The sequence below is a fragment of the Anas acuta genome, chromosome 26, assembly GCF_963932015.1.
Source record: "Anas acuta chromosome 26, bAnaAcu1.1, whole genome shotgun sequence".
Classification (NCBI taxonomy): Eukaryota; Metazoa; Chordata; class Aves; order Anseriformes; family Anatidae; genus Anas; species Anas acuta.
Window position 1 is genome coordinate 3,559,675 of NC_089004.1, and position 27,102 is coordinate 3,586,776.

The 27,102-nt window shown below is 56.5% G+C and overlaps 1 protein-coding gene across 12 annotated transcripts in view; it reads right to left on the bottom strand.

Annotated features, from left to right (window-relative positions):
- Window positions 1–23,754, bottom strand: part of PTPRS (protein tyrosine phosphatase receptor type S) — a 151,227-nt gene extending 127,473 nt beyond the window's left edge. For 11 of the 12 annotated variants that reach the window (XM_068661841.1, XM_068661838.1, XM_068661836.1 and 8 more), the window contains exon 1: window positions 3,916–4,046. The gene's annotated coding sequence lies outside the window, so the exon portion shown is untranslated. Of the gene's footprint in view, window positions 1–3,915; window positions 4,047–23,593 lie in introns of those variants that run through there. The other variant, XM_068661831.1, reaches the window with a different exon arrangement.
- Window positions 23,755–27,102: the final 3,348 nt, after the last annotated feature.

Genomic DNA, 27,102 nt, shown 5'->3' on the forward strand with positions numbered 1-27,102 from the left:
CTGCCCGGTGTCTCCTGATCCAGAGGGCTGCACGTGGCACAGGGTATTTATTGATCCAGCCACATAGCTCTGGAAGGGCAGCGACTCCTTCAAAGCGAGCTCTGCACTGATGCTGCCCCACTGCCAGCATCTGCACGAGCACCACGTCTCACACCTTCCACAGTCCCTAATTTTACCAGTTCCTTCTTCACACCCGCGAGCACAGCGTGAAATCATAGAATCATAGAATATCCTGAGTTGGAAGGGACCCTTAAGGATCATCAAGTCCAACTCTTGACACCGCACAGGTCTACCCAAGTTCAGACCATGTGACTAAGTGCACAGTCCAATCTCTTCTTAAATTCAGTCAGGCTCGGTGCAGTGACCACTTCCCTGGGGAGCCTGTTCCAGTGTGCAACCACTCTCTCTGTGAAGAACCCCTTCCTGATGTCCAGCCTAAACTTCCCCTGCCTCAGCTTAACTCCATTCCCGCGGGTCCTGTCGCTGGTGTTAATGGAGAAAAGGTCTCCTGCCTCTCGACACCCCCTTACGAGGAAGTTGTAGACTGCGATGAGGTCTCCCCTCAGCCTCCTCTTCTCCAGGCTGAACAGGCCCAGTGCCCTCAGCCGTTCCTCGTACGTCTTCCCCTCCAGGCCTTTCACCATCTTCGTAGCCCTCCTCTGGACACTCTCCAACAGTTTCATGTCCTTTTTATACTGTGGTGCCCAGAACTGCACACAGTACTCGAGGTGACGCCGCACCAGCGCAGAGTAGAGCGGGACAATCACCTCCCTTGACCTACTAGCAATGCCGTGCTTGATGCACCCCAGGACACGGTTGGCCCTCCTGGCTGCCAGGGCACACTGCCGGCTCATATGAAAGTCAAATGAAGTCAAACATAACCAGATGACACTCCCCCAGCGCCACGGGATGCGCTGCGATCTCTGCCGGACCCACCAGCAAAGCCTTGCACGGGAATAAAAACCCCTGGGGGTCAAAACCTCTTCCAACAGGGCGGAGGTGACTGGGTAAAATTCAGGTGAGCGGCACTACGAGGCGCTTACTACACCAGGGCTGTGGAAAAGCCAGCACGAAATGGGTGAGTGGCTTCCCTCCAGCTCGTTGGGGGCCAGTGGCAGACCCCTTGTGGCTCCTCCACCTGGTTCCATGGGGCAGCCTCCCGAAAGGCACCAAGGACAGCCTCACACAACCTCGTTTTCCTCCTCGATGCACAGCCAGGCAAACCCAGAGCTGTTTTTTTTTCTTTTTTCGCCGCCCGCAGCCACATGTGGCAGATGGGGACGCTCGAGCAGGAGTCAGAGGCACCGGCTCTGCTCCTGGCCTCGCCACTGACCTGCCACGGGAGCCTGGGCTCCTTCTGCCTCGTCTCCTTTTGGCCAGGAGCTTCAAACCTGTGCCACTTGAGTGCTTTCTGCTGGTAGGCCCCGAAACACTTCACAGGAAGGAGTTCTGCATCGCTATCCCCATTTTACAGACAAGGAAGCTACCAGATTGCCATTTCCCCAAGGCTGTTTTTCTGGCACGCTCCTTAGAGATTAAATCTCGTGCAAATAGCTGCACTGTAGAAGAATCTGTACCTACAGGCCAGATTCAACAGCGAGGGTAAAGAGGGTGGTTGAAAGCTCTGTGATCAAGGCTAAGAAGCACAATAAAACGCCCGTACCCTGCTTTTCCAGCTCTGCAGGGTAAGGAGGGATTTCCTCAGATGCCTGCTGCAGCTGTCACCTTCACAGGAACTCAGCACCTAACGCTCAACTCGCTGTCTTCACGCCGAGCCCTCAGCGTTTATTTTGGTCCCTCCAGCTCCCGAGGAGCGATAGCGTCTCCACCGTAACTTCTCTGGTTTCCACGCCTTCAGAAATCACCAATTTGTGTTTCGGCAAGAGGGGGAAGTCGCAGAGCAGCCAGAGCACGGGGCTGCAGCCCCGGCGCTCCCTCATTCCCCCTCTCAGTGGCAGGAAGGTTTGGGACAAGCGCCCGCACTTCTCCTTGAGGTGCTGCACCTCTCTGCCCAAGGGGGATCGCTGGCATGCTCCCAGGATGATAAAGACACCTCCCCTCCATCCTGGCAGGTTCTTGGAGCAATAACACGAGGGGATTGTGACCCTTAGGGTTTTCACTCCAGGGATGGAAAGCAGGAGAGGGGAAGGGACGTCCCCTGCACAGACCCCTCCCAGGTGCAGAACCAACCGTCGGAGCGAGCCTTGCTCCCACGTCCAACACATTCCTCCCCAACGAACCAGAGGGTGGCTGGAAAGGCACAAATCATCTCCAGACGCTCGTTACGGTGGAGAAAACGCAAGTTGTGAAGCAACCATTCAAAGAGCCGGATCAACGCAAATACAGATTTTTCACCTCCTCCTTTTTGTGGAAGAAAAACCCACAGCAGCCAAACCCAACGGCGCAAGCCTGTAAATAAATGTTTGCCTCCCAAAGCACCGGGGCCGCCGAGCACCTTTGCAGCCAACACGCAGACCGGCAGCGGATCACGGACCAAACCCTGCTGAATGCTGAACTAGTTACGAGAGAAGAAACATTTCTCAGTGCAGGTGGCTTGCTATTCTCAGAAAGTCTCCTTTCAGCAGATGTTCCTCTGTGTGTGGGGAGCCCAGTGTGCCTGAACTTATGATTTCTCTTCCTCTAAGTGATGCTTTCAGGGAAAGGGTAATGAAAGAACACGGAGATGTAGCTATACAAAGCACAGGCCAGAGAATTCTTTTCTTTTCTTTCTTTTCTTTCTTTCTTTTTTTTTTTTTTAAGAGAGGAACCATAATATTAATGTTTGAAACTGCTTTTCATATATAGCAATGATCAGCTTCATCTTTACATTTTTTGCCTTAACTGCAGGAGATCTTTCCGCCAACGAACGACATGAATTTAAATTTAATTTCGAGCGTCCCTTTAAGCGCCTCGAGTCAAAGCAGCTGCTGCGAGCTCAGAGTTAGAGCCTCGATGTAAAAGTTACCTGCGACATAAAAGGAGTTTTTGCTACAGCAAGGAAGCATAAAGGGATAAAATATGGCCATGGCTCGGGAAAGCTCCAGCTGCACGGCTCCTGGAACAAAATGGAGCAGTTTCCCCCCGTCTCACATTTCTAAGATTACACATCCCCGACTAGCCCGCACCTCGAGCTTCACGTCTCCACAGCAGAATGCTGCTGTAGTGGCCAGCGAGCTGTATAAAGCAGGGAAAGCGAGTTATATTTTAATCCCGGGGCCCAAGCGCCGTTGTGCAATGTTTGCAGTGAGTGAATTTGGGGGATTGCTCAAAGCCAAACCTGTGGCCTGACCCGAGCTGCGGGAGCATCGCGCACGCAACTGCTGGGGACCTGGGCTGCCTATTAGGCATGAACAAATAATGGGCAGTCCCGACGTAGGAAAAATACACAAAGGGGGGATGAGAAAGGGGTTATTTGGGCCAGTCAGGGCCCTTTGTAAGGCAGGCGCGTGAGGGGGGAGCAGGACGCGGTTATCTTTTGCCTCCCGCTTTGTGGAGGCGCTGGATGGGGAAGCGAGGGGACAAACCCCCCTGGCCATCGCTCGGCTGTTCATGGCCACAAGAAAGGCCAAGGGCAGCCGCTCAGAATTAGTCTGGTCTTTGGGTTTTGCCCTGTAACCCCAAGGCAGCCCCGTCACCCTCCGGCCCCCCGCATCCCTGCTCTCCCCTCAGCTCCAGGCCCCAGCCCTTGGGATGCTGCCCGGAGACCCGCGCCAGCGGGGCTGGGAGGGCGGCTTTGCCCTTTTTTCAGATTATTTTTTTAAAAAAACGAGAAAACAAATAAAGACTTTTGCAAATCAAACCGCCTCTCCTGAGTCTCGCTTCGATGCTGGAGGGGTCCCGGGGCTCTCCGAGGAGGGTTTGGGGCGGAGGGCAGCGGGGATAATGAAGGGGCCGGGGTCCGGGCTCGGTGCTTACCGGCAGGGCCCCGCCGTCCCTCGGCACCACCGGGGCCATGGGCGCCGCGACCCCGCTGAGGAGCCCGGAGCGGCGGAGGGAGGAGAAGGAGGAGGACGAGGAGGAGGAGCCGGGGAGGGGCCGGGCCGAGCCGGGCGGGAGGCCCGGGGAAGGGGGAGAGCGGCCGGGGCTCGCCCGGGTCCCCCCTTCCTCGCCTCAGGGCGCCCGGCTCCAGGCTTTGGGGGTCCCCCCCGGGCCTGGTTCTGGTGGGTCCCTGCCCTCACACAGCGGCTCTGGTATCCCCCCCCCGGCTGGTTGTGTAGGGGACCCCCGGGCAGACCCTGTGAGGGACCCCCAGAGCCTGCCCTTGGGGTCCCTCACCCCACAGCCTGGCCGTGTAGGGTCCCCACACAGCGACCCCCACACGCAGCCCCTTCCCCACGGCTAGCACCGTCCTCCCCAAAATAAAAAGCAACAGATCCCCCCCCAACACACACACACACACACACCATCTCCCACGTATCAGGGGTGCCCCAGCTCCCTGAGCACACCCTGGACACGCCACCACCATAAATTTGTCCCCATGGGGCTGCTGCTCACAGGGAGCAATGGGGAAACTGAGGCACTGCGGCTGGGGCTTGTGGCACCCGAGCTCTTCCCAGGGTCAAAATCCCTTCTGAGGTGAAGCCCCTGAGCCCTCAGGGTCCCAACCTAAGCACAAAACCCTGCCCCAAGCAGTCCCACTGCCAGCACATCCCCGAGAGCCGAGAGGGAAGGGGTGGCGGCAGGGATAACTCCCCCCCGCCTTGAGATTTTTGGCAACACGAAAGCAAACAGCACTCATCAGTCCTTGCTACCTTGGGTTTATGCTACGATCAGATAAACTCTCACCTCCCAACACTTAAAAAAAAATAATAAAGTAAAACCCAGCAACAAAAGCCACAACCTCCTTCATTTATTTTTCATCGAGCTCAGCAGACGTGCAAAGCTCTTGCAGCCATCTGTAAAGAGAGAAGGTAATTCCTAGCCTGAGGACTTTATGGTTTAAATAAGACATTAGACAGCAAGCGAGGACAGCAAAGAGAAAGGAGAGGATTGGTGTGCAACAAAAGGGTTTCTTCAGAAAGAGATTAGGGTATCACGACTGCTACATATACGTCTTTGCATTGACTCCATACAGGATTTCAGAGCAGCTCTGTTATCTCTGCGCAGGAACAAAACACTCTGTACTTGCTCTTTTCCAAATCATACCAAGAAGCTGGAACCAAACAAAACCCCCAAACACAAAATCACAACAACAAAATTCCTTCCCTTCCCTTCCCTCCTCTCCCTCTATTTTTTTTCTTCTCTCTCTCTTTTTTTTTCTTTTTTTTTTTTTTTACACAGAGAGATACTTTGCAGTTTTTTGAATGCTTGGAGTTGAAAAACCCTCGATCATTTGGGAATTCTCCGAGCCAGCGACCGTAGCAGGGCTGAGCACAGAGAGGCTCTTGGCAGGCCCCAGCGCGGAGAGGGCTGCACTGGAGCATGTGCCTGGGAGAAGGGGGGGCAAAGGAGGCCACATACATTTTTAGAAGAAAAAAAAAAAAGAGAGAAAAAAAAAAAAGCGTCACCGAGGCCTGCCTGGCGTGCACGCCAGCACTGGGGGCTGGGAGCGGGGGAGCGCGGGGAGGAGGAACGCTCGGTGGATGGAAGTGAGGATCCAGATTGAAAACAGATGGGATTTTTCTTGCCAACCTGACATCCGAGACCGCGGGAGGCGGGGTAAAACTTCCCGTTCGGAGAGGCTGGCAGCCAAGCGATATGGTGTGGGGGGGGAGGACAGCGAAAAATCCCAGTTTGGTTGAAAATCCCTTCTCGTTCCCTCTCGCTGGGGCTCCCTTGGACGGCAGAGAGGAGCCCGGCGGAGCTGGGTTGTTTTTAACGCTTCGCGAGGTTTGATTTTACCATTAAGTATCTGATTCATCCGTTCCTGCGTGCTGGAGCCCAGCCCAGCCTGGCAGTTAGTACTTGCCCTAGAAGACATTTTAGGGGCATTTCGCACCCACACAGATCCCTCTGCACATGCAGACGAGGGAAACCTGCGTACGTGCACATGCCTGGAATAACCCCACGTGCCTTCGCCCTCCCATGTGGCACCAACCTGCGGCTCAGCACCAGCACCAGCCTCCGCCCCGGGACGGGACGAGCTGGGATGGGACGAGCCCTCGCTCGAGGGTGGCTGCAGAGGTCCAGGTGTCTGCACCCAGAAGAGAAAAGAGGCAACGAAACCCTCTGCGAAGCCCAGCACCTCTTGGCAAAGCTCGGGCACCTGAGCTGGTTCGCCTCCAGCAGCCCGAGCCGCCCAGCTTTTGAGCTGCAAACAAATGATGCAAGAGCCCCGCGGTGCCTCGGCGATGATAATTCACCCAGGAGCAAATTTGTGCGGGTTTGGGGCAGGGCTCAGGCAGCTGCGGCTCCAACACCCCCGAGCCTCTCCAGGCTGCACCTCCACCTTGGCTCCCCCAGCTTCAGCACAGATCCCACCCGGGCTGCACAAGCCACAGAGGTGCCAGAGGTGTCCCCAGGGACTTGGGGACACAGGGCCACGAGTGTCCAGGCTGGTAAGTGCCACATTTTGGGGCCAAGATTGCAGCGGGACAGCAAAAGACTCGGCGAAGCTGAGCGCAGCCGTTCCCCCCCCCAAGCCTGGCAGGGACAGGGGCTGCGCACCCCCCCTGCGGATTTCACAGCTACTTTACAAACCAGAAACAAAAAGTTAATGGTGCAGCCTTGACCACATATTTTCCAGGGGCTCTGGGAGACCAGCTCTCCGCAAGCCGGCTAACACACACTCTTTTCATTCAGAGCTTTAAATACCCAATTGTGTCTGTTTTCAGCACACTCATTTTTAGCATTTTAATGATACGGTCTCCAGCTCTCGCCCTCTTTGGATTGGCCTCAGTGAGGGTTTTTTTTTTTTCCTTTTTTTTTTTCTCCCCTCCTTTTTAACGTCTCGCAGAGCGAGAGGAGAAGGGGAAGGGGGTTAGCAAGAGGTCACACATTTCTCCTAACCCAAGTGTTTTTCCAGCAGGCAGGGGGTCCTGCTGGGGACAAAGCTGAAGCAGCCCCTCCGGCTGCCTGTGAGCACTGCACCTTCCACTGCTGGTCCTCAGCGCAGGCGCGGGCTGGGCTCACTGCCCTCGCCCAAGGCTTTCGGGAAGGTGCAGGGGCCGGGCATGATGCCCACGGGACGCAGCGGGCAGCAGCGCCCGTCCCCACGCCCCATCGTAGCCAAAATCCCGCTCACCACCATCGGAGCAGAGGGAGTCAGGGTTTCCCAGTGCCATCGCTTCTCCTTTCCCTGTAATCGGAGCTTTCTGCTCCGTGGAGGACACCATCTGCGAGGGGGGTCTGGCACAGAGCGGGGATTAGAGCGGGGCTGCCGGCTCCACGCGTGCCCTTGTCCCAGCCCAGCTCCCTGGGTCTCCTTCGGGCACCCCGCGTGTCTGTGCCCCTGCCGGCGTCACCTCCTCCTGTTCGTGCCCTTGGCAGCTCGGCTTTCCCACTGGAAAGCTCCCAAGAGGCTGCAGCCATGTCAGAGCACAGCTCAAGGACTCCTTTGGGAACCACGGGGAGCCCCCAGACACAGAGGTTTGGGACCCCGAACCCTTGTACCCAGATTTTACCCTGGGTGCAGGTTTCCAATAGCTGCACAAGTGCCTGCGCAGGGGGCTGGCTCGGTACTGGGTGCATGAGGGAGGGCACGGATCTGCAGCCACTGCTGTGCCAGCACAGCAAAGCTTCCCTGGGACCAGGAACAGCCTCGGCATCACCCAGCCCTGCTCCTGAACCCGCTGGAGCTCCCTGGGCACCCAGTCATGCAAAGGGGGCAGCAGGAGACTCATAGCTGTGCCAGAGAGGAACCAAAGGTGCCCATCCTACAGCGTTACCTCCATCCCTTAACAAACATCCTCATTTCCCCTTTCCCCAAGCACTCCCAGCCCTGCACACGCTGCTGTGACCCCACTCTGATGACCCCCAGGGAGGTCCTTTCCTCCTGTCCCCCTCCCCATGTCAATACTGAGCATTTCCCACATCCCAGCTCCCCACCCACGACACGTTCCCATTCACCATCCCTCGCGGGGTGCTCCAGCATCAGCTGCTCGGTGGATTTTTTTTTTCCCCTTCCACCGAGTAATATCGAAATGATATTTATTAAATTTGCTCTCTAAGTCTCTCAATCTGCTCCATAATGCAGTGAATCTGCGAGGTGGTTTCCACTGATCCCGCCTCAGTGAGACCAGATTAACGCAGATGATCCCAGCTTTGCGGCTCCCTCGTCGCGGGGCGGGTCAGGGGTTGTGCACAAAGGCAAAACCCGCTGGCAGCCACGGCCTGGCCGAGCTGGAGGAAATCACGTGGCTGCTGCAAATGATTTCCGAGGTTATTTCCAGGTGGGAAGCAGGGAGCACTCAGCGCAACTTTCAAGTCCTCGGAAACCCCGTTTGGCTGTTTTCACTGCAGCTTCTCGTGCTCTTATCTCCTTCCTTAAGCACATTGATTGCACCTGCCCCCACCCCGCTCCCCAGCAAGAAGCCCATTAAATCTAAAGTTAGCTCCATAAAGGTTCATCAGATCCATTATCTCTGCATTCAGCTAAATTATGAAAATCATTAAGATAAGGAGGCATGGAGCCTATTAGCTTCCTGGAGAGGATGCTTTACAATTTTTTTTTTTCTTTCTGCTTCCACATTTAATTACCTTAAGTTCCACAGTATTTAATTCCATTTATTAAACCTTTAATATGTAAAAAAAAAAACAAAAAAAACAAAACACAAAACACACAAAACAACAACAGAACTGCTGCCGGTCGCCTTTAGGAAAGGCACGGAGCCGGGGTCCCCAGGCCCTGTGGTTGTGCACGGGAGCTCGTGGCCGTGCTGGAGCTGTGCAGGATGCACCAGGACGCATCCAGCCACAGGGTCAGCACCCTTCTGCAAGCCAAGCATCTTAAAAATCTGGCTTTATGAAGCTTGAGGGTGTGGGCTGGGGCTCATGGACTGCTCTAAAGTGCCTGCAAAGGGAAAGGGAAGGGGGGGCTGTCCTGGAGACCCCTGTGGCTCCCTTGAACCAGGCTGGGCCCTGGGCTGGCTGCCGGGAGCTTTGCTGCAAGCCTGGGGCACAACACGGAGCTCCTGGGGTTTGGGGTCTCTCTTGGCTTTTTTTCTACCGTGGGATGATGCTAGTTTGTTCCGCAGTGCCTCCCCGCCCAGCAAGGATGGGACTCGCACAGGTACCTGCAGAGGGCTCCTCGTTCCCAAGGCGGTGCTTTTGGGATGGATGTTATTTTAGGAAACCGATTGCAAGCCGACGGAAACAGCAAAACCCCCACACGCTCCGAGCAAGGTCAATCCGAAGCATTAGCGTCTCTCCGGCTGCATTTCGCCTTCCCAGAGATGCTATTTAGCAATCTTGGTGACTATTAGAGCAGCATCTAAAACCTCCTTATCCTATAATGCCGAGCAAGCTGTAATGCTCACGCCAGGCTGTCTGTTGCCATCCACAAAGGACAGAGACCGAAGAGGCGAAACAGGAGCAGAGACACGGAGTGGGAAGGGCTCGGCATGGGCGCCGCCAGCATGCTGCCCGCGGAGGGGACGGTCCCAAAACCTCCTGGCTGAGGCTTCGTGTCCCTGTGAGCACACTGAGCCCTGTGTTATTCCCCTACCCTGCATTTCCAAACGCCTCCTTGGATGTTTTTGCAATCTGCCGACCACCCTGGGCATCTGCAGATGCGTTACGAGCGCTTTGCAGGCACGGTTTGCAAACACCGCTGCCTTCAAGGCCCCATCACGCGTCCGAACAGGGCCCCATGGCTCCGAGCAGTGCAATTTTTTCCCCTTGACATCTTCTACGGGATCAAACCTAAAACTTGGCCCGCGCTTTGCATTTGGTTTTTAAATCAGGATCCGCTCTGGAAAAGTAGCACCGGGAAGAAAAAAAAAAACACACAACTTGCTAAAGTGTTCCCCAGCAGCATAGCCACATACTGTAATATAAAAAAGCTGCCGCTAATTTAAAAAACAAATGTTTAAGCAATCGAGCATGTTTATTTAATTTGTCCTTTTGGTGCCAGAGAAGGCCTCGTGGTGGCTGCCACACGGTGCCATCGAGCACGGCCATGGCGAGGTCCCTGCGTGCTGGGGGGGAGAAGCTGGGAGCCCCAACAACCCCCCCAGCAGGGAGGTCGGCTCCCTTCTGGCCCCTGAAGGCCACAGAGGGTCTCTTGGGGCCAGCCGGCCATAAACCTGGCACCCTGGAGATGAAAACGGACATCTGGAGCCTGAGGACAGGACTCAGGATTGAGCCCAAGCTGCATCCGGCAGGAAGGAGCTCTCTCTGCTCCTCCAAGAGCTTTCAGCTCATCTGTCATCACCACACACTTGTATTTTTTTTTTCCCCCATTAAAAACACCGTGCATTGCTCTGTTTGCAAAGGGGGTGCACGATGCGTGGAGACGTGGCTGCAGGGAACCTGGACCCCAAAAACAACAGCCGGGAAGGGGCTGCCGCTGCCTCGCCGCGGTGCCACCTTCGGCCGCCCTTCCCATCAGAGGGATCTCAAGAGCTGAACACCAATGGCTTAAAAATACAGCTCCCATTATTTAATTCGAGTGCTCTGAACGCAGATCAATTCCTGTTTCAGTGTTTATTGGCACCACAATGGACCTGTGAATCCTCTGGTAGCAGCCAGGAGCTTCTGCCACTGCCGTGGAGTTCGCTCCCCCTTCGGCTCCAAGGCAGCTCGCACCCTGCCAGCCATGTTCCCCACTTAACGCGGGCTGCAGAGCTCGTGTCTCTTCTGGAAATAACGAACTTAAAAGGGACTTTCCCCCTGGTTCTCCCAAAGCCTCACCAGAACGAGCTCAATGCAGATCTGCTCTTCACAGCCACCCACGAGCCAGGCACGCAGCGGAGGTGCGTTAGCAGGAGGAGCCCTGCTTTGAACATGAAAGCAGCCCCGAGCGAGGTATTTTGGTGGGGAGGAGAATATTCCTCACCAAAAAAAAACAAAACACAGCGTCCGACACCACCTTCAGCCTCCCTGGTGCTGAACAGGCTCCTGCAGATGGGGTGAAGGATGGGGCATCACCCAAACCGGGGGGCTGGGGAGGGGACACACAGCACTGGGTGCTCTGCAGCAACGAAACCCAGAGCTGAGGATGTTCCCTGAGCCTTCCCAGGAACACCACGATCAAAAGATGTGGCACGCTCCGCTCCTGTGCCATGGTGTTTTACTCCAAAATTTCTGGGGTGGCCTTTGGACACGTGGAGCAGCCGATAGCCCTGAGGCTCCAGGTAGGGCCGGCTGCTTTGCTGAGCGGGGTCAGAGCAGCTGAGCTTTGGTCTCTGCAGGCTGCCTGGAAAAACCTCATGGGCTCACAACGAGTTTAGTCCCAAGCTCCTCACGAAGGGTAGCTCTCTACGTGCCCATTTTACAGATGAGAAAATTCAAGAACGTGCTGGAAATCCAGCGCTGATGCGGTCTGCAGGGACAGGTCGTGCTCCCCAGCATCCTTCCTCCAGCAGCACCACCACACGGGGCAGCTTCAACGTGCCCACACCAGGAACATTCCTGCAAGGCCTTGGAAAGCCTCGAAAGTCCCAAACACGACAAAAAATGAGCTCTAACCAAAGGACGGTGACTCCAAAAAATCCAGATTTTTTTTGGTGGATCCCAAACCACTCAAAAGGACGCAATTCCTGGAGCACAAGGGGGATGCAGAGAGGTTGGAGAGCCCCATGCAGCCTTTCCCAGCGCTGGAGAGGCTCAGACCCAGAGCTCAGACCCAAACCTTGCCCATCAGGGGACTGTCAGGAAGGGCGATGCCTCGGAGAGGGAGCACAGGAGCATGAGCAAAGCCGTCATAAACAGGCGCTCAGTTCTGCCCATCATTATCGTTGGCTTTAACAAACAGCTTCTGAGGATGGCAGGTACTTTATTAATTTTTCCCTTGTGCGGCGTGCAGGATGATTGAGGAAATCACTGGGCTGTTGATTTGTTTGCCTCCCCGGCCCAAAAGAACCAGCTATTTATTTCGGAGCAGCGGGATGCGTCGGAGCCTTACATCAGGGGGATGGAGCCAGGAGGAGGTGCAGCACGCCCGGGACCTGGGCACATCAGGCAGGTTTCAGCCCTTTTCTCCACGCTGGTGAAGAGCCATCTCCGAGGATCCTGCTCAAGGATCAACCAGGGTTCATCAGCCCTCAGGAGAAACGCTGCGGGGCTTTCAGCTGGGTGCCCACATGGGGACAGTGGTGGTGATGTCCCACGGAGCTGGGGGAGGACATCAGGCCTAGGACCTAAGGGACATCTCCAGCACAGCTCGGTTGCCCAAAGCCATGCTGGGGGCTCAGGGGAAGGAGTTTCTCAAGTCAGACGAGCCCAGCAGAAATCACACGAGGAAGCTTTGGTGTCCCCATCCTGTAAGCCCTACAGGTGAGTTTTATTTATTTATTTATTTTAAAGACCACCTCCATTTGTTGCCGTTGCATCAAGCGTTTCCCATAGGAGCAGCACCGTGGCCATGGGAGCTCCCCGAGCTTGACCTGCACGGCCCTCACCGAGCCCTCAGGAAGCCAGGGATGGGCTCTCCCCACGCACGCTCAGCTGCCTGCTTCCCAGAGAGCCTTTTTCCTTGCTTCCTACCTTTTTTTTCTTAATTTAGGGAAAGAAAAGGGGGTGGAAGCAACTTAGCAATTCCCTGGAGACCCTTCGTGCCAATGCCCAGACCAGGGTTAAGCAGCATTAAACCCAAACAGAGCCCTCCAGCAGCACGCCAGCGGAGGAAATCGCCTCCCCCTGCACACACGCTTCCTCCTGCTCCCTGGGGAGGAGAGGAAGGAGCTGGGGGCGTCTCCTACCTGCCATACACGCGCTATAAAGAACGCTATCCGTGCCCTATAGCAGCAGGCACGGCGGGCAGCAGCACGCGATGCTGCTTGCATCCCCTCCAGCAAACGGGGCCGCTGTGCCCTGTGCAAATGCTTGGGCAAAGCCTCGCATCCCAAAAAACTAACCAGTCAAAGGGCATCCTGGCAAACCCACCCCAACAGCCAAGAAGGAGCTGTGCCAGCAGCTGCCCTACACCACGGTGGAAAACGTGCTGCAAATCCCTCCCCAGAGAAGGGGAAGCCTGCATCCCAAAGGGTTCGGCTGTGGGACAAAGCTTGCTCAGGGCCTGCCAGCAAGGAGCTGAGCCCCAAACCCCCCTCCAGGCTCGCTGCAGACACCGCCCCGACAGCGCCAGGAGCTGAATTGCAGGAGGCCGGGGAGGAGACGCACTGCCGCCGGCCTCCCTGCGTCAGCCCCAGCCTTATCGCAGCTCCGGAGCCTCCCCGAGCATCGCAAGGCTGACGCCGGCCTTAAAAGCATCTCTGCTCACACGCCACCGAGGGGTTTAATGGCTGAGATCGGCTGCAGCACCTCCCAGGATGGGAGGATGCTGATCCAGGATGCTGAGCTCTTGGTCCGAGTCTTTGGTTTACCAGCAGCCACAGCCGAGCGAGGGCTCCTGTTTTGGCACGGGGCTGCTCACAGCAAGGAGGGAGCCGTGGGTGCCCCTGAAACCTTCCTAAACTGAGACCTGAACAAGACAGACCCTCCCCATCACGGCTGGGTCACCTTAAAGGACTCTCGTCTCGATCCCTCTACCCCCAAGTACCTCTGTGCAATGCCCAAAGCACAGCAATGAATGAGCCCATCCCGGGATTTCGAAGCCCTGTCCCAAAATACTCATCCTCCCCTGCCCCACAGCCTTCCCGAGAGCAGACAGAGGGACAGAGACAGACAGGACTCCTGAGAGCAGACAAAGGGACGGACAGACAGACAGACAGATCGGTCCATCTGATGCCACCACTACCTCAAGGGACGAGCGCTGAGAAGCACAACATCCATCCTGCAACTTAAAGCCAAAGCCCAGCAACTATCTAAATATACAGAATTTCAGGATATTTTTTTTTTCCAAAAGACTAACCAGAAAGAAGTGTTTTCTTTCAAATAAAGCAACTCCCACGGAAAAGCCCAAGCTGAGAGCATTGCTTGGTTTTCATTCTGAAGACTGAAGAGCGCTGCTGAGCATCCTGGGGGCCTGACGTGAAACTCGGGGTCTGGCGTCCCAAACTCGGCTGCTATTTCCTAGAGAAACTCCTAGAGAAACCTGCCACTGCATCACCTCGAGGTGCTCACCACGATAAGGTTTGGAGGGTTCAGAGGAGAGCAGGGCTCTCCAGGACAAGCACCGAGCGCCCTCGGGGCTGTTTGGCATGAATCAGGACAGGGGGGATGAGAAACTGAGGATGGGGACAGGAGGCGACGCGCTCAGAGACAATGGAAAAAGTCAAGGGTAAGCCAAGAAGAAAGGGTAAGCCAGCCACAAACACACCTCGGGGGCTGAGAAGTGCCTCCTGCCTCACCTTGCTCCTTTCCTCCCCGTCCCAAACCCACCACGGCAGCTGCCTGAGCCCCCACATCCCACATGGTGGCCAGGAAGAGAAGCCCAAATTGCCAAGGCTCTTCAGCATTCCCTGCTCCTTCCTCTCTTACTTCTAAGAAACACTTCAGTTCCCCTCTCCTCCACCTCCCAGCTTTTCCTAGAGGTTCACTCCTGGTTAGGTGAGCACACGTTGAGGTGCCGGAGGGGTGCTGCAGCCTCCAGGAGGTGCCACGGGCACCCACGGCCCAGGCTGCACCCCGACCCCATCCCCATCAGGAGGAGATGCGAAGGGACAGCTGCTCACCCCACGGAGCTTTGAGCTGCTTTTGCAAAGTGAGGGAGGGAAAAGGGGATGGAGCTGCAGTCTTGCCTGCAGCTCAGGTGCAGATGCTGAGAGCTCCAGCACGCAGGCAGCTCTTGAAACCCAAACAGCAGCGCCGGGCTCACTTTTGGGGGCTGGCAGCAAATTCATCAGGGGCTGCCCAGCAGCCAGAGCTTCCTCCTCTTCTTCCCCAAGGAAGCAGGATAACATCCCACAGGCAGCAAGGGTGCCTTGTCCTCGGACCTTGCTGCCATTCACCCGATGTGCACAGCTCTGCTCCGTCCTGCCGGGGAGCACGGAGGTGGCTTCGTCTTCATCCGCAGCTTCCGAGGGCTCCTGGAAAAAATCAATCATTTCATCAGCACCACACAACCAGCACTCCCAGCACGCCTGGGGAGGGCGGAGGAAGCCAGGAACTGTCCTCAGAGAGGCTTTGGGCACAGGTCTTCAAGCAGGCAGTGTCCAAACGCAGCCCAAAGCTCCAACGATTCCAAATTCTGGGTGATTTTCCTCCTGCTGACAAGTTTTGCGGTGGGACAGACGCATGCTGCACGTTTGAGGACATGGAAGCCAGAGAGGAGCAGAGGTGACAGGAAATCCCAAAGCAGAGCAAAATTCAGCTTGTTCTGGGTCAAACGCAGAGGAGGAAGCGGAGGTGCGGGGAGAGGAAAGCCCTGCTTGCAGAAAAGCAGCCCAAGGGGTCACGCTTGTACCAAGAGCTGCCGAGGACTCGCAGGGCTCTGAAGGTCAGGAAGGCGGAGACGATCCGGAGCCGACCCCAGGGGGGCTCAGGGGCTGAACAACCAAAGGCTTTCCCTGGAGGAGTGCAGTGGATGTGTCAGTGTGTGCAGGACCACCAGCTGCCATCTCCCACTGCTGCACAGATGAAGAAATCCATCCCGGGCACCGTGGACATCCCCTTCCCTTTGCAGCAGCAGCCAAAAGCCAGCAGCCGAGCTGGGGAGCACCTGGATGGAGGTGGCAGAGCTCTGTCCCACTGCAGCCCTTCCTCGGCATAAAAGCAGTCGAGAGGAGCAAGACGAGCAGCGTTTTGTAGGATGCACCAGGAGGAGAGCCCCCAGCACGGCCCCAGCCTCTCCCCACGCCAGGCTGCTCCGCCAGGCAGCACGCGGAGGTTTGGGCTGGTTGAAGCACCGCACGGCGCTGGGGTTGGCTCCTTCAGGCTCCCTCCTTGGCTCTGGCTCCGCAGGGAGAAGGGGCAGTGGCTGCTCCGAGCCCTCCGTGGTGCAGCACGGGGGAGCCGCGTCCCTGCTGCTGGCACCATGGGTGATGCTGCTGCCAAGGGATCCAGGGGAGGCAGCACCAAACCCCTGCAGGAGGAGGCAGCCCCACTGGGGCAAAACCCTACTCGTGCCGTGCCCTAAACACTCAGTGAGCACAAAGTAGGAAAGAAAACGGTTGTTTGAGACCCTTCCAAAGCTTCTGGGTGGAAAACGCTGTCAGGCACCCATGGGGACACCGGGTTACATCCCAGCTGCCACCATCTCACAGCCACACACCGACAGCACAAATGGCCCTGGGAAAAACAAATTTGCTCCTTGCCTTACTTATCAGCCAGGCGAATAATTCTCAGCACACACACAGGGAGGGGAGAGCAGGGAGACAGCCCCGAGACACCCTCTCCCGGCTCCAAAAACCGTATTCATTATCCCCAGGCGGCTTCTGGCAGGGCGGAGAGATCACTCTCCGATTAGAGATGTTTATCAGGGAGCTATAATGAAGGTGGGCCACTGACACCGTGATGAATATTACATTTCAGTAAAATTTAAATGAAATGATCCATCACGCCAAGCAGGAGAGCAGCGGTGCCTTCTGCCAGCACCCGCACCAGCTCCTCGGCCGAGGCTGTTTCAGAGCCTCGGTTTCTGCTCCAGAGGAGCAGCAGTGGCATTGGATAAAGACACACTTTGCATCTCCAAGCGTGCATTTCTCACACCGAGACAACCCCCATGGCCATTTCCTTGAGCACTTTTGGGTGCCGAGAGCCACACTCGGTGCACCACGAAACCGAAGTGCCCTCGGAAGCAGGATGGCGCAGGCGCACGCCGCAGGATGCGGAGGGGAAGGGTTACGGGGCGGCTGCTCCCTTCGGGGCAATATTGCTGCTGGCTCAATGGAAGCAGGAGGTTCCTCTCTCCTGGGAGGAAGCTATCAGAAACCACTCTCCCTCCCCGAGAGCCCTGCCCACGTTCTGCAACCTGTTGCGCTCCACGATCAGGCAAAACACTGGAGGAGCACGAGAAGGCATTGAGAAGCGAGAGAGGATGCAGCGGCGCGCAGGGCACGGATGCCAGAAACGCTACGAGCTGCTGCAATCCAGACACGAAGGCATTACACATTCATCTGAATTTTAAATACAGAGCATTATGACTGGCATCCTCACAACTGCCACAGCAGCCTCAGCACTACAGCTTTTATGGTAATTCGCAGGGAGCTACCCACAAGGCACTGCAGAGATTTTCTTGGCAGCCATCCTAAACTAATTTTTATAGGTTAGTGTATGGTTATACATAAACGTTTAAGAAAAAAATAAAATGGCGACTCGGAGAGAAGGAGCCACCAGGAGGTTTGTGCGCACCACGGGATGGGCACGGGGCAGTGGCAGCGCCAGGCTGGGGACCGGGGGACACAAACGGTGGCTGCTTCGTGAGCTGGGCACAGGGCAGACCCCATGCCATGGCCACCGTGGTGCCCAGCCCATCGTGTCACTCCTGCGGGTCCCCTTTTATCCTGCACGGGGTGCTCGGCTCAGTTGTGCCGCTCCTGGGGGGCAGCAGGCTCCGGCACCATCCTGCACAAGGGTCTTGGTGCTGGGCTGTGGCGTTCGGTCCCTGTCTTCCCCCTTCTCCCAGGCTGGAGCACCAACGAGCCACCCGGAGGGACCAGGAGCCATCCCAGGGGACGAGGGTTTGTCGGTGGAAACCACAGCCCACCCAGTTTGCTGCTGGGAACCGCCTCCCACGTGCTTCCACACCAAACCCTCCCCGGCACCACCCCTGGAAAAACCACCCCCCAGGGCCACCCCTCTGACCCGGGTGTCCCCTCCTGCTGGGGACAAAGGCCACCGCGTCCCCCAGCCTGCTTACCCACAGCAGGATGCGGCTCTGCCCAGCACCTTTTCTCCCCTTTTCCACATCCTGAGCCACGCAGGTCAGGGGCAAAACGGGAACTCAGCTCCGGGACGCGCGGCTCCGCTTCCCGCTGCCCCACCGAGGGGGAGGCACCGCGGGCAGGGAACAAAGGAGAGCAGCGGGAGGGAAACCTCGGTGGGAGCGAGCCGGGAGCAGCACCCGTCTACGTTTCACGGGGAAATGCTTGATGTCATCAGGGCTGAAGATTAATCAGGAGAAAGAAAAAAAAAAAAAAGCACAGTTCCTGCAGGTTCTGCACGGATGCGCGCACACACGCGTGCGTTTGCAGCGCTGCGAGCAGGTAGCCGCCGCTCTGCCCGTCTCCGCTCTCTTCACAAAGGCAAAATGGAGGGAAGGACGAGCTCCAGGGAATGATAAATCAGGACTTTTGAGAGCGGAACCTTTCCCGTTCAGAGCAGCCGCAGGGTAGCGGCACCCAGCTGGATACGGGGACGCCACGAAGGAGCAACCGATTCGGCGGCGTCTCCAAAGGGAGGGCCGGTCAGACGCGGCTCGAGCACCACAAAGGGTCGACGGGCTGAATTTTAGACGAGGCTGCTCTTTTCCCGAGATGGGATTATCGCGTTTTGAAAAGTCGGGCACGCAGTAGCACGTCATCCCCTCCCTTCTCCTGCCAGCTCTTTGCAGCCCCGGCTCGGTGGCTGCAGCAAGCGCAACCGTGGGAGCCGGTGGCGGCAGCGCCGCGCCTCCAGCCTTGTGCCTCCTGCACCCGCAGCACGTGGGAGCCCCGCATCGTGTGTTTACTGACACGGAAATCAGCAAAAAGGGAAAGAAAGAAACCAGGAAGCAGTGATATGTGAAGTCAGAGCACTCCTGGGTTTGGGATCCAGCACATTTCCACTGTAAAATAAAAAGCAAACGTCACCTGCCAGGGAAAAGGCTTCGTGCCGCCTCCTGGGAGCCTTCGTGCAAAGCTGCCACGGTCACACTGCAGCCAAACTGGCCTCGATAGGAGTCCTGCGCCCTCCTGCATGGCCCCATTAGGGCCTTTTTGGGATGGAGGTCACCCAGCCTCTGGGTTTCGTCCTCCTCCGACATCCCCGCTCGGATCGGGGCAGCCTGGGAGCCTGCGAGGCCACAGCCCAGCTGCACCCCTGGGGTCTGATGCAAACCAGCAGCACACACAGCAATAACCCAAAAACCGAGGCTGTAAACAAGTGATTCAGCTGTTGCTTTGCAAAACAGCCCTAAAGGAGCGGGAGCTGAGCAGAAACTGCCACAGGCTTCTCAACCCAAAGCAGCCCTGCCCGGCCACAGCCCCGACCTCATCTGATTTAGGCGGCTGCTAAATGGTGCTCACGCTGTGCTGGTCGCCTGGCCCAGTTTCATTTGCTGGGTTTCTAAACCTGTTTAGACAAACCACGATCTGCTTTCTGATCTAGATCAGCTCTTAATTGTGCAAGTGCTGTCAGGGAACAGAGCGGGAGCACGGAGGTTGTTCAGGGCCTTATTTGCACGACAACATTCAGATTCCAGCGTGTCCCACGGGCTGCTGTCACCACCCCTTGATCTCTGGAGACAAGAGCATCCCTGCGTGCCTCGGAAGATGCCTCTAAAACACCAGGGGCTGCACAAAGCCCCCATTCCCTCTCCTCAAGCTCACGCGTGCACCCTGCTTGTGTCTGGGCATCCCGTGGGACACCCATCACCATCCTCTTCCTCACCTCTCCGCTTCCTCCCTCTGCCCCTGGGGCCACGCCGTGCCCGGCAGCTCCTTGAGGCTTTTTGGATAAAGGGAGCTGAAGGGTAACTGCTTACCATGGCACGTCACAAGGGCAGCGTGACTTTTTCGGGTGCTGGGGCTGCCCTGGGCACAGCCTCTGCAAAAAAACTCTGCAAGGGGTCATTTATACCAGCAGCAACCACCCCGAGGGGCAGCTACTGCAACGTGAAACACCAAGTTCGATAAGTTACCGAGCTCGGCCAGTGACAGCCACGCTAGGACACAAAAAGTCCGAGAGAATTAAGCTGGGACAGACCCAGAAATCCAGAGGGTTTACGAGGTGGAGGGAGGTAGAAGAGACAAGTTCCAGTTTGCTAGGCTGTGATGTCAAAAGAAAAACAAAACAAAAAAAACACAACACAAAACAGTTGAGTTGTAAAGCAAACAATCAGAGGGGACAAGAGCAGAGAGAGCCTAACGAAGACAGCCCTCAAATTGCTCCGGCTTATTGTGTAATAAACGGTGCAGCGAGGAAGCTGCCCGGAGTTTTACTACTTCGGGGCTCACAATTTTAAATCATCAACGATGCTGAAAAATAATCCTGTGGTAGCCAGGAGCTTCGCTTCCTACCAGCCCTGGAGGCTTTTTTCAGCTGCCACCAGTGGGGGTGAGCGGCCCGGGGCACCCAAACCCCCGGCACTGAGCGGAGAGCTCCTCTGCTGGAGGGAGCAGGCTGGGGAAAGGATTGATCTGAAGCAGAAAGTTGGGCATATTTTTCCCCTCTGTCGAGGCAAGGATATTTGAGTTAAGTCACTTACAGATTTTCCTTTTTTGGGATGGAGGCAGGAATAATACGGTGTCCTTATCGACTCGCATAAGAAGAATTTGGAGCTCAAAGTTCAGCAGCTGTGGATTAAAGTCCTTCGCAGCACCCCTAACGCAACCCAGCCACCCCCCTCCTTACCATAAGCCCGCGCTGCCAGCACCGATTTGGGGCAGATTTGCTTTTATCTCGGTATCCTACACTTGCAATTTCGTAATCTCTGGGATGAGAGAGAAAAAGCAGCTCATTTGGGAACGGCGAGGGTCCAAACGGAACCCAGACGCAGCAGCGGGGCGCACACAACATCTCACAGCCCCCTCGCGACCTCGGGACCACCTGGAAAAGGGGACGGGGGCTAAGCATGAGCCCGCTACCCCCCCCATTTACCCCGCAGCAGGGCGGGGAGCTGCAGGGACTTTGGCTGAGGTCCATGCAGTGTTTTAGGGCCGTCGAACCCAGGGTGCAGTGACGCAGGTGGTCCCAGCCCGGCTGAGCATCGCCACCAGGTTCAGCAGCCCGCACGGTGCTCATTAAGGTTTTCTTCGTTGCTGCCTAACTAATTGGGGACGCCGGGCTCTTGGTTGCCTCTGCCTGGTGCTTCGTGGCTTTTGGCAGCCCCAGAGCTGGGTTTTGGGGCTGTCCCGCCTGGGGCTGCTTTGAGGTGGCCGAAGCAGAACGGGAACGGGGTGCGCAGGAGTCAGCACCATGCACACCACAAACGCTTCCCCCTGCCTCAGTTTCCCCACAAACCTCCTGCACACTCCTCAGCTGTCCCCTCACCCTCCTTCCAACCCCGACCCCAAAGCAGCGACAGCGCCAAGGGTCTGCCAGGAGCCCACCCTCGTGGGGAGGGAGCAAAAGGCCACTTTCCTCTTCTCCCCCAGGAACGCCTTGCCCAGGCTGCTTGAGGTGCAACCCCACAAGAGGACGTTCAAGCCCATAGGGTGGGCACTGGGGTCTGACACAAGGACAGGGACTGGGGGCACAGGGACCGGGTCCTGGCAGCGATACCGATGCCAGAAGATGAGCACAGGAGGACGCGGGGACCTCCTGCCCCCGACGGAGCCCCCTCATCCCCCTGCGCTCCCGCATCGCCCCGCGGCACCGCTTCAGCTGGAAGCTTCTCTCGCATTACTCTGAGTATTTATGGCTTTTTCCCCCCCGTTTGAAATATGGGCCCTCACCACGCACAGGAAGGAGGAGAAAGCGCCAGCAAACTCGTTAATTTCGAAGTCAATCTGGCAGGGAACAATTAACGGCTTCCAATCATCAGGTTTGCAGGAAAGGGGGGGGGGGGGGGGTGATCCTCAGCCAGCGAGCGCAGGACGGTCCCCGCACGGACACACAGACCCCAAAAACCCAAATGGCTCCGTGCTCAGCCCCAAAACACAACTTTTCCCATCGAGAGCTCTCGCAGCCACCCCACTACTTGGAGCCGGGGGCACTCGAGCACTCCAGGGGTACCCGAGCACCCCGGGGGTGTCTCCCCAGGACCACGTCCAGGTTACGCCTCCGATTCCCCCAGCCCAGAGGCAGCGCAGCCCCCGTGAGGCACAAAACACGTTTTATAGGGGAAAAAAATTATAAATCAACCTTTAGGATCGTGCTGCCGGGGACGCGCGCGTCCCCCCGCGTGGAGCTGAGCCGCACAGCAGCGCTCGCAGCCCCGCAGATCCCGGGGAAGTTTCCGTGCTGGGAGGGGACGGGGACGCCGTGCACCCCGTCGTCCCCACGGGTTTCTTTACGGGGACGGACTCTGCCTCCCTCTAGCTGGGGATAAAAATAACCAAAAAATAATAATAAAAAAAAAGCTTTTTCCCCCCGGAATCTCACCGCACGCTTTTGCGAATCGGACTCGGAAAGGGCAAAGCGCTGCAGGGCTGGGGCCCCCCCCCCCCGGTGCTGGAACCCCTCCAGCACCCACCAGCACGCTGCCAGCCCCGTCCCTCGGGTGCCACCTCGTAACCACGGCCCCTTTTTTCTCCCCTCATCCCACAGTCACACCGTTTGCTTCCCCCGGCACGCCGCGAGAGGGACCGAGATGGGATCCTCCCCGTGCAGCACGCACCCGGCTCAGCACCGCTCCTATCTTCTTGGGGTCCCCCCCAGCCGTGGGACGGCTTCGGGTTCGGGGACACCCCACCCGTGCCACCGATGGGTGCTGCTCCCGTGGGTGCAGCATCGCCAGGTGCGGGGTGGCTCTGCCCACCCCAGAGCTCGGGGTTTTTGTGGTTTTTTTGTGCTTTTTTTTTTCCAGCAGAAAGCCAAAAAGGGTGGATGAAAAACGACCCCGAAGCACAGCGTACGAGCTCCCCGCCGCCCGGAGCGATCGCGTTCGGCGGAACAGGCGGATAGGGGAAAAAGGATAAAAAAATAAAAAGATAAATAAAAATGAAAATAAATAAATCACAGAGCTGCAGGGGAAGGGACTGCTCCGCGAGCCTCTCCCCAGCACGGGGGCTCGGGCAGCTTTGGGGTCGGGTAGCATGGGGGTCTTGGGTGCCTTTGGGGACGGGTAGAATGGGGTTTTGGGGAGGTTTGGGGACGGGTAGAATGGGGTTGGGTTGTACGGGGTCGGCTACTACGGGGTGTCGGGCAGCTTTGGGGTGCTCCCAGCCGCTGTCACCGCCACCGGGCACCGCGCAGCCGGGGGCAGCGGGGCCGAGCCCCCTCCTGGGGGGCCACAGCCGTGTCCCCGAGCTGCGGCATCGCCCCCCGCGATGTCACCCCGCTGGGTGCCGGTACCGGGGGCAGCGGGCGAGGAACGGGCACAGCCCCGGGCCCCACCCCACAGCGCTGCAGCCCCCGGGGCCAGCCCGGTTGCCCCCTTTCGGGCTCCGCTGTGCCCCCCCCTCCCCATTACATCGCGCCCCGCTCCCGGTGCGCACCCCCCCGTCCCTTAACACCGCACCCCCGGCTCCCCACTCCCCCCCTACACCCCTTAAACCCCCTTCCCCCTTTACACACGGACCCCCCCCCCCATTCACCTCAACACCGGGGGGGGGTCCCCACCCTCGGAGCGCGCTCCCCACCCCACCACACAGCGCCCCCACCCCATTACCCTTAACCCCCACCCCATTACACGGCGCCCCCACCCCATCACCCCCACCCCTACACCCCCCTCACCCCCCACCCTACCCCCACAAGCCCCCACCCCATCACCCCGACCCCCCCATCACCCCAAACCCCCCCCCTCACCACACAGAGCCCCCCCCCCATCACCCCTCGCCCCCCACCCTACCTAGCGGCGCGGCCGCCCGCTCCCATGCCGGCCGGCGGAGGGGCTGGGAAGGGTCCCCCCCCCCTTCCTCCCCTCCTTCTTCTTCCTCCTCTTCCTCCTCCTCCTCCTCCTCCTCCTCCGCCCTCGGCTGGGGCCGGGCCGCGGGGACACTGCGGCGCCTGCTGCCGCCCGCCGCCGGCCGCTCGCCCGGCTGATGACGTCATGCCCCGAGCCGCCGCCGCCTGACGTCACCGCGGGGCGGGAGCGGGGCTAGTGACGTCACCGCCGAGGCGGGGCTCCCCCCCCCCTCCCCATTCCGGCCGTTAAAGGGCCCGCCCCGCGCGCCCCAGCACGTGGCGGAGCGAGGGGGGGGGGCGGGGCTTCCCCGTGGGGCTCGGCCGCCATTTTGTGGCGCGTGGGGGCGCCTCAGGGGCGTCCTCAAGGCGGGGGGTCCCCTCTGGGTCCTCTCCCTTTGCAACGCTTCAAATTTAATGTGTTTTTGACATTCAACACGTTGCTAACATGAGCAATACACACCACAGTTCCCTCCGTCAAGGAGTTTCTCAGTCAATTCCACCTTTTCCCCACGTTGGATTTATAGCATTCAGTTTATTTCCCACGTTTAGTATGTTTGCCATAATAGATGACCAATATTCAGGCCTACCCATCCTCAATGTTTCGTATATTCACTGTGTTCTCACGTGTAATCCATTCCTGATGCTCAATATTTTAATATATTCACTGCATTCTCACATGTAATCTATTCCTGGTACTCAATGTTTGATATATTTACTGCGTTCTTACATGTAATCCATTCGTGATTCTTAAAATTTTATACATTCAATACACTCTCACATGTAATCCATTCCTGATACTCAATATATTCCCACACTCAACATATTTTCATATTTAATACAGTTCCCAAACCCAGTGCATTTCCCCCATTTCCCCATCACTGCTTCCCACCCCCAGCAGCTCCTGGGGGACGGCACTGACCCCACCACTGTCGGTTTCTATTCCGAAGACCTAGGTCAAAGAGGAAAAAGAAAAAAAAAGGAAAAGAGGGGAAACATTTTTAGCATTTTTCATTTCTGAAGCCCAGGACCCAAAGCTGTCTCGCTGGCGAGGCAGCCGGGCACTCTCGCTTGGAGGGCAAATGCCTGCTCCTGCATCTGCTGCTCCGTGAACTTTCCCCGATCCCCTCGTGCACCTCCTAATACTGCCCAAATGTTAGCCGGCGGTGCAGATTTCACTGTTCTGGGGAAATCCGGCAGTGAAACGTTCTGCTTTCACATGCTCCACTGCACAGCCTCAGGGTGCAGGGCACCGCTCCTGGATTTTGCCCATTTTTCTCCATATCTGGAAGGTCAAGGACATTGCTCTGACCTTGGAAACAAATTGTGAGTCCATAGGAGCCCATGGGAGCCCATAGGGTCCCGTAGGGATTCATGTGGGTCCATAGGAGCTCATAGTAACCCATAGGAGCCCATAGGGTCCCATAGAGCTCCATAGAGGACTGTAGAAGCTCTATGGAATCTGTAGGCATCCAGAGGAGACCTCACAGATGTGTAGTGGTCCATAGGAGCTCGTAATGACCTCTAGGAGCCCATAGGGGTCCATACAGACCTGTAGGAGTCCATAGGGGCATGTAGGGGTCATAGTGACCCATAGGGGCCCACAGGAACCCATAGAGACCCATGGGATCTGTAGTTGCCCACAGGAGCTCATGGTGATGCTTGGGGTCCCTGGGACATGGCACTAGGGGACATGGTTTGGTGAAGGGACGGGGTAGCTTGGCTTGATGATCTTGGAGGTCCTTTCTAACCTCAATGATTCCATGATAGGAACCCGTGGAGACTCCTGTGTGACCACAGGGGACCACAGGAATCTATAGGGGTCCATAGGAGCCCATAGGGCCCCACTGCGCTGCTTGGGGGTCCAGCCTCCCTCTCTCACCCCCATAAGAGTCCCAGGCCCAGCCCCAGGACCCCGGTCCCATCCTCCTCACGGTGGTGTCCCCTCTGGGACAGGGTCTGGCCACCGAGCTGCTTCCACAGCACAAACCCCATCGCCCGGCTCCCGCGTGCTATCTGCTGCATCTGTGTTCTTAATGGATGTACCACATTTTACAGTAATTTCCTCATTTGTCATGCAATCAAATCCTTTGATCAGACATGGGAGAAATGTAAATATCAATTATTAACCAGCCCATCCTGGTCTTGCTTGATAGGGGTTTTTTATTTTGCCTTTTTTGGGGGGGGGGAAGGAATGGATTCATTTGCAATTCAACTCTCAAGCATATTTTTAATTAGGATGCTTACATTTCTGGGTAGGATATATTTTTGAAGGGAGAGATATTTGATCACCAGAGCAATCGATGCATCCATGTATATTTTATGGCTGGGAGATAGTTGTGAAGGAAAGTGTAAAACAAGTGGGGGTTTTAAATCCTGTGCGTAGAGGGCTGCAAAACCACAGCTTAAAATCTCAGTGGCCAAATTTGCTGCTGTACAGTCATTTATAGCCATTTGAGTGTGCGAAGCGTTGGCATGAAATGGAGAGGTGGCCAGGAAATTTCTGACAGAATATTTTTCCATCTGCAAATAGTTCTTATTTTTTTTTTCTCTTTCCTTTTTTTCTTTCCTTTTTTTTTTTTTTTTTTTTTTTTTAGAGTGAAATGCTTTGTATAAACATGTTGCCTTAGGCAAAAAAAAAAAAAGGGGGGTTGGAAATGAAATAATAACCAAAAAATATTAGAAGAAGGATGAAACTCAGCTGCTTCCTTTTTGGAATTTGGCTTTCCATTTGGAAATGTTTTTCTCTTCAAAGTTTTAGAAGTTTCTGGTGTATATACAGCTTAAAAAGCCAGGCGCAGGCTGCAGCACACATTTTTCTTTGCATTTCAGCGTCCACACTCTCATGACATTTTCACTGGTGCCAGTTTTGCAGGAGGTAATCCCCTTCCTTCCACCCTAGAATCCCAAATTTGGCTTAAAATTCAGGCAAGCGGGTGCATTATCCTCCCCAGCCACTCCGTTTATTTGCTTTCTGGAGTTTTATTGAAGCCCTGAGAGTTGCATTTTGCAAGCTGTCTTCCTCCTGAAAGCGAGCAAGCTGCGCCTCTTCCTTAATCATCTGCTTTTGTTTGTTTGAAGGAAAATACCAAATATCTCATGACTTGCCACAGAGCCGTGAATGACTTCAAGGATGCGCAATCCCTGGGTGTCCTCATGACTAACGGGGGAGTTTTCAGGTGCACACGGAGCCTGCAGAGATCTGCCCCCGGTCCTGCCTGAGGTTTTTTCAGCTGTATTGGCCGATTTAATAAAGCACACATATTTTTACAGCTACCCTGGTACTCCTGCGATGGAAAATGGTTCCAAATTAATGCTGTCCTGTGCCTGTATTGCCCCACGGCTGTGCCATGGGGCCGTGCAGACACGGTTTGGGAGTCCCATGAAGGGAAGCGGCGATGTTTTGAAGGTGGGAGCAAATTTGGTGCTGCAAAACCAACACCCACACCCCAAGGC